This window comes from Anastrepha ludens, unplaced genomic scaffold, assembly GCF_028408465.1.
Source record: "Anastrepha ludens isolate Willacy unplaced genomic scaffold, idAnaLude1.1 ptg000076c, whole genome shotgun sequence".
Classification (NCBI taxonomy): domain Eukaryota; kingdom Metazoa; phylum Arthropoda; class Insecta; order Diptera; family Tephritidae; genus Anastrepha; species Anastrepha ludens.
In genome coordinates this window covers 1-7,500 of record NW_026530147.1, presented here as the reverse complement: position 1 = coordinate 7,500, position 7,500 = coordinate 1, and the positions used below count along the sequence as shown (strand labels likewise).

At 40.1% G+C, this 7,500-nt stretch overlaps 1 non-coding gene and 1 pseudogene across 1 annotated transcript; both read right to left on the bottom strand.

The window, feature by feature from the left end:
• LOC128871490 (large subunit ribosomal RNA) overlaps nt 1-5,560 on the bottom strand; it is a 7,974-nt pseudogene extending 2,414 nt beyond the window's left edge.
• A 438-nt stretch (nt 5,561-5,998) lies between these two features.
• On the bottom strand, nt 5,999-6,179 carry LOC128871489 (5.8S ribosomal RNA). Its single transcript, XR_008456022.1, has one exon. It is a non-coding gene; the product is annotated as a 5.8S ribosomal RNA (ribosomal RNA).
• Nucleotides 6,180-7,500: the final 1,321 nt, after the last annotated feature.

Sequence of the window (7,500 nt, the reverse complement as noted above, 5' to 3'; positions counted from 1 at the left end):
TGCCAACCGACTTTAAAGCCGATTCATACCATATAGCAGCGCCATAAGTGGCACAGGCCACAAATAGGCCCCGATATACCGTGCGAACCGCGCGCCGGCTAAGACCCCAGTCAAATCTGACAACGCGACGCACTTGCCCAACGATTGCCTGCAGCCGCTCCCTCAACGACACTAAGTGTGGAGTAAAACACATCCTTTCACTCATAGTTAACCCCAGGTATTTGACTTGCGTCACATACCTAATCCCTACCCCATTCAAACGAACAATCGGTGGACGACTCGGGGACAATCTGCCCTTAAGCAGCATTGTCACCGTTTTGTCCATTGATATATCCACTCCCACATCTACCCCCCAATTGTGGGTCAATGTAAGGAGCTGCCCCCCCACTCGCTCCAGTTCCTCACGCGAACGACCCTCAACCAAAATGAGAAGGTCGTCCGCATACGCACAGTGTTTACAAAGTGGCTCTAACTGCCGAAGCAGGGAGTCCATCATGAGGTTCCAAATGAAGGGACCACAGATGGATCCCTGCGGACAGCCTCGCACCACCCCAATCTCCACACTCCCGCCCACACCTACCATAGATGCTTTTCTGTCCGAAAAATAACTCCGCCATAGAGTAATTTCCGGACAACCAAGCTCCTCTAGTCGTTGTAACACACGATCCCAGCGCAAGTAATCAAATGCCCCCTTAAAGTCAATAAACATGCCAAGGACATATTTATTGACGTTTCCCCTAACTACACTCTGAACATACATCCACGCATCTTCTACACTACGTCCTTTCCTAAACCCATACTGCCTATCCGACCTAACACCCCGAGTTAGCTCCTGAAGCCGCTCAACCATAACCCTTTCCAGCACTTTTCCAAGCACCGGAAGGAGGCTGATACCACGATAAGATCGAGGATCACTCCTGATCTTATCGGGCGACTTCAAGAGTACAACAACCCTAGCAACTTTCCACTCACGTGGAAAATATCCCTCCCATATGCATTTATCATAAATGGCCTCCAAGTATTCCGGAATGAACTTCCACAAGCATTTGCACATCTCTCCGTTCAAACCATCTAAACCTGGAGACCTTTTAGACCTGACCAGGCCAAACGCATACCCCAACTCCCCAACGTCTAGTGGAGGAACAGGCACCTCTTGTGCAGGAGGAACCTGAACCTCAGCCCTTGGAAAGAACTCACCTAACAAAACATTGGCGCACTCTCTCCACGTTGTTGACACAGTGTCACCCACGCGAAGAGAGCTAGCCATCTCATTTCGACGGCCCCGACAGATCCTAAGGACCTGTCCCCAAGGGTCGTCCCTATTATCCCCCACAAATCTCCTCCACTCTTCCTCTTTCACTCTCACCAACATTTTCTTATATTCTTTCATTCCTACACTAAATTGATACCTGAGCTGGGACAGATTCTCCGAATTGGTCCGCCTGCCGCGTTGAAACAACCGCCTCAAGCGTCGGACAGACCTCCTCTTTGAATTTAACTCACTCGTCCACCATTTCACACCTTTCATTCTCACAGCCCTAGCTTTCCTAAACACTAAGTCATTCACTCCCCAGACACATTCAGATAGACGAGCAATTTGCTCATCAACCCCCAATTCCTCAAACTCACTAAGCGGTATACCCAATACCGCTTCCCTAACAGTATGTCCATATCGGTTCCAGTCAGTACACGAGGTACGCCATCGCCTCAATGGACTCCCCCCCTCTAACTGCGGGGTACGGGGAGTAACCATAATTTGTATTAAATTATGGTCACTAATTCCCCAACCCCCCCTAACGCTCCATTTACACTCGAACCTACTCGCTGCTGCCTCATTCATGAGCGTCACGTCAATGTCACTCACACCTCTAGGACCCTCAAACGTATACCACTCGCTTGGTTCGTTTGCAACGAGGAGGCTATTCGCCACAAGCCATTCGCTCATAGCCTCACCCCGATCGTGGCTCTGATATCCAGAAGTATGCCTGGATACCTTGCTGAACCACATCGGGGAAGTAGCATTCGCATCCAGACACACGATGGCAGGAATGCTACTCTCACGTAGTAGCACCGCATCTATGTACCTTAAATAGGGCTCCAGAGGCTCATCAAACTTGCAATACAAGCTGACGACATTCATTCTGCCGAATTCCCCCTCGACACACACACATACTCCCCACTGTGATGAGTCAACTACTACACAAGAGTAGCTTGGCTCACACACAGCTACTGCGGCATTGACTCCAAGGTCCGTAAAGACCCTGAAGCCCCCAGGAAGACCTCTCACCACCCCATTGGTGGAGTATGGTTCCTGGAGCAAAGCAATGCCGCAGCCCCCCTCCAACATACACGCCCCCAATTCACACATCACGGCATAAGCCCCCTGACAGTTCAGTTGATATAGCTTAACCATTAATGTCTAACGAGCGCACGGGCAACAATCGCACAGTACACCGGGCAGACAGTGGACATCATCAAATGCCCGGCTGGCTTGCCCTTAAACGCACAGTTGCGACAATGCGGGGCATTGCCACAACCCGCACTCCTGTGTCCTTCTTGCCCGCACCTTCGGCAGACATCCTTCTTGGCCCTGCATTCTGCCACCCTGTGATCGAATCCCATACATCGGAAGCAGCCGGGCGTCAGTTGGTCCGGCCGTACCCGGAAGGAAAACCACTTAACGTAGCAACGACCTGCTTCCAGGAGGGCGGACATTAGCATGTCCGTGCCCTCAAGGACAACATTCGTCACCCCATCAGGGCTGACCTTCCAAGGACGGCTGACCATCCTTACGTCCTTCTCAAGGCACCCAGGGCTGAACTAGTAGATAGGGACAGTAGGAATCTCGTTAATCCATTCATGCGCGTCACTAATTAGATGACGAGGCATTTGGCTACCTTAAGAGAGTCATAGTTACTCCCGCCGTTTACCCGCGCTTACTTGAATTTCTTCACTTTGACATTCAGAGCACTGGGCAGAAATCACATTGTGTCAACACCCGTTAGGGCCATCACAATGCTTTGTTTTAATTAGACAGTCGGATTCCCCAAGTCCGTGCCAGTTCTGAATTGATTGTTAATTGATAATCGTTATAATTTAAAAAGAATATATATCGAATGATATAATTCCTTAAAAATTTTAGCAAGAAAGTTCCACAATTGGCTACGTAACTACTATCCGGGGAACAAGAATCGTAATTCTCTATTTACCCAGAACGAGTACATAAACCATGGTATTGCTTCCCAATCAAGCCCGACTATCTCAATCTTCAGAGCCAATCCTTATCCCGAAGTTACGGATCTAATTTGCCGACTTCCCTTACCTACATTATTCTATCGACTAGAGACTCTTCACCTTGGAGACCAGCTGCGGATATTGGTACGGCCTGTTGAGAAGTTTGCGTGACCCCACCATAAATTTTCAAGGTCCGAGGAGAAAATATCGACACAACAGTAAATGTCATGCTCTTCTAGTCCATCTACCATATCTCTCTTCGAAAGACTTCCATGGTAGTACGACTATAAAACAGAAAAGAAAACTCTTCCGATATCTCTCGACGGCTTCTTTATGGTCGTTCCTGTTGCCAGGATGAGCACAAGGCCCATTTTTAATAACAAACGGATACTCAACAGGTTACGGAATTGGAACCGTATTCCCTTTCGTTCAAAATAATTCAAGTATTTAATTATTTTTTAATATATATATATAAATTTTATTAATATTTTTTTTTATTAAAAACTTGAAAATTTTCGGCTTTCGCCTTGAACTTAGGACCGACTAACTCGTGATCAACCACTGTTCACACGAAACCCTTCTCCACTTCAGTCCTCCAAGGTCTCATTCGATTATTTGCTACTACCACCAAGATCTGTACCAATAGCGGCTCCATGCAGGCTTACGCCAAACACTTCTAAGCACACTATTGTACCCTCCTACTCACTAAAGTTTCAAAATTTATAAATCAATCGAAATTGTTTTATAAATCATCTACTTTAGCGGTAATGTATAGGTATACAACTTAAGCGCCATCCATTTTAAGGGCTAGTTGCTTCGGCAGGTGAGTTGTTACACACTCCTTAGCGGATTACGACTTCCATGTCCACCGTCCTGCTGTTTTAAGCAACCAACGCCTTTCATGGTATCTGCATGAGTTGTTAATTTAGGCACCGTAACATTACGTTTGGTTCATCCCACAGCGCCAGTTCTGCTTACCAAAAGTGGCCCACTGGGCACATTATATCATAACCTCAACCTTCATATCAAGAAAGGTGAGGTTCTTACCCATTTAAAGTTTGAGAATAGGTTAAAATCGTTTCGACCCTAAGGCCTCTAATCATTCGCTTTACCAGATAAGATTATTTTATATAATTTTTAAATGCACCAGCTATCCTGAGGGAAACTTCGGAGGGAACCAGCTACTAGATGGTTCGATTGGTCTTTCGCCCCTATACTCAATTCTGACAATCGATTTGCACGTCAGAACTGTTTCGGTCTTCCATCAGGGTTTCCCCTGACTTCAACCTGATCAAGTATAGTTCACCATCTTTCGGGTCACAGCATATATGCTCAAGGTACGCTCCAGTTAGAGGTATAAATAATAATAAATTATCATTATACATAACTATATGGAACGCCCCGGGATTGAATTAATTGACTATTTAAGAAAATAGACTAAAAATTAATCCCATTATATTTTTAAGTTAAGTTAATTATGCCATTAAGTTTAATATAACTCAATGACTTGCACATATGTTAGACTCCTTGGTCCGTGTTTCAAGACGGGTCCCGAAGGTATCCTGAATCTTTCGCATTGTTAATCATATAAATGCATACAAATAAATATTAATATCATAGATATTAAATTTTTTGTAAAATTCAAAAAATGAATTTTAGCATTATATATAATAAAATCTATCAACACTTTATCAAATCATTAGTATTTATTCTATGTTAATATGCTTAAAAAGCAAATTAATTTAAATAAACTTAATATCACCAATGATCTTTTGATAAATACTTTTATTATGTTAATAGATTACAATGTCCTTATATGAAAAAAATGCACATTATTTTTAATTATTTAATGATGAATTTTTCATAATGGATATTCAGGTTCATCGGGCTTAACCTCTAAGCAGTTTCACGTACTATTTAACTCTCTATTCAGAGTTCTTTTCAACTTTCCCTCACGGTACTTGTTTACTATCGGTCTCATGGTTATATTTAGTTTTAGATGGAGTTTACCACCCACTTAGTGCTGCACTATCAAGCAACACGACTCTTTGGAAATATCTTTCTAGTAATCATTAACGTTATACGGGCCTGGCACCCTCTATGGGTAAATGGCCTCATTTAAGAAGGACTTAAATCGTTAATTTCTCATACTAGATATTAAGATATTCCATACACTGCATCTCACATTTGACATATAGACAAAGTGACTTAGTGCTGAACTATTTTCTTTTCGCTCGCCGCTACTAAGAAAATCCTTGTTAGTTTCTTTTCCTCCCCTCATTAATATGCTTAAATTCAGGGGGTAATCCCATATGAGTTGAGGTTGTTTTAAAATATTTTTTATCTTCTCACAATTTAATAAATAATTATATCATCTTTTCATCTCTATTTTTCTTTTTTCCTTTTATATAAATATATATTATAAATAATAATTATGTAAAATGAGGCAATTCTAGAATAAAAAAAATTAATTTTTATGCTAGACATTCCTCCTTTAATTACATATATAAATTAATATTTTATATATATATAAATAATATGAAAATTTTTTAAAGAGAATACTTAGATTCAAAATTTTTTTTATTTCATTTTATTTGAGAGGATTTTTTTTTTTTAAGAATATATTAATAAATAAAAAATTCATTATATATCTTTATTTTTTTGCTATTAATATTATGAATTATTTAAAATCCAATAATATACACATTTGCTTAAATTCAATTATTTTTATAAAAGAATAAGCAACTTATTTAGCATAGTCTTACAACCCTCAACCATATGTAGTCCAAGCAGTACTTTAAAATTTAATTTAATGTACATAACAGCATGGACTGCGATATGCGTTCAAAATGTCGATGTTCATGTGTCCTGCAGTTCACACGATGACGCACAGTTTGCTGCGTTCTTCATCGACCCATGAGCCAAGTGATCCACCGCTTAGAGTATTTTTTTATTTATTTTTATTTATAACAAATGTCAATTTTTTTTTGCATATATTAATTGAAAGAGTAAAATTAAATAATAATAATAATAAAATATAAATTGATTTTCTTTCAATAATATATATCAAATATATTTAACTCTAAACATTTTTATTAAGTTGCGAATGTCTTAGTTCAACAATAATACTGTGGTGGTATTTATTATGTTTGATTATTTTGTATTTTTTTAATCATTTTATTTATATATAAATATAATAATAAATATATACCACTTTTGTTATTGTGAACAAATTAACTTATCATTCAATCAAATGAATAATAAGTACAACTTTCTATTTTCATGTTTAAAGGTTTTTAAAAGAAAAAATAAGAAAAAACATTACAAAATGTACCATCATATTATATTTAATATGATATAATTGATGGATAACAAATTGAATGAAAAAGAATAAAAAGAATATGGATTCAAAATAATTATAAATTTTTCTTTTTTTTCTTTTTTTCTTTTGTTTGTTTTTGTTTTTATTTGTTTTGGCATTGTTTGTTTTTCTTACGGATATGGAACACAATAATGATCCTTCCGCAGGTTCACCTACGGAAACCTTGTTACGACTTTTACTTCCTCTAAATAATCAAGTTCGGTCAACTTTTGCGAAACAACCGTGACACACGAGGCGTCACAGTGATCACGTCCGGAGACCTCACTAAATAATTCAATCGGTAGTAGCGACGGGCGGTGTGTACAAAGGGCAGGGACTTAATCAATGCGAGTTAATAACTCGCACTTACTGGGAATTCCAAGTTCATGTGAACAGTTTCAGTTCACAATCCCAAGCATGAAAGTGGTTCAGCGGTTTACCCGGACCTCTCGGTCTAGGAAATACACGTTGATACTTTCATTGTAGCGCGCGTGCAGCCCAGGACATCTAAGGGCATCACAGACCTGTTATTGCTCAATCTCGTTACTGCTAGACGCAATTTGTCCATTTAAGAAGCTAGTGTCCTTATAATGGGACAAACCAACAGGTACGACTCCACTTATATAAACACATTCAAACACTTGTACATTCAAGATGTACGCATGAAAGAAGGCTATATAAGTTTCAACATCATAATCCTGAAAGCATCTATTTAATATATTTGAGTCTCGTTCGTTATCGGAATTAACCAGACAAATCACTCCACGAACTAAGAACGGCCATGCACCACCACCCATAGATTCGAGAAAGAGCTATCAATCTGTCTTACACGCTTATGTTCGGACCTGGTAAGTTTTCCCGTGTTGAGTCAAATTAAGCCGCAGGCTCCACTCCTGGTGGTGCCC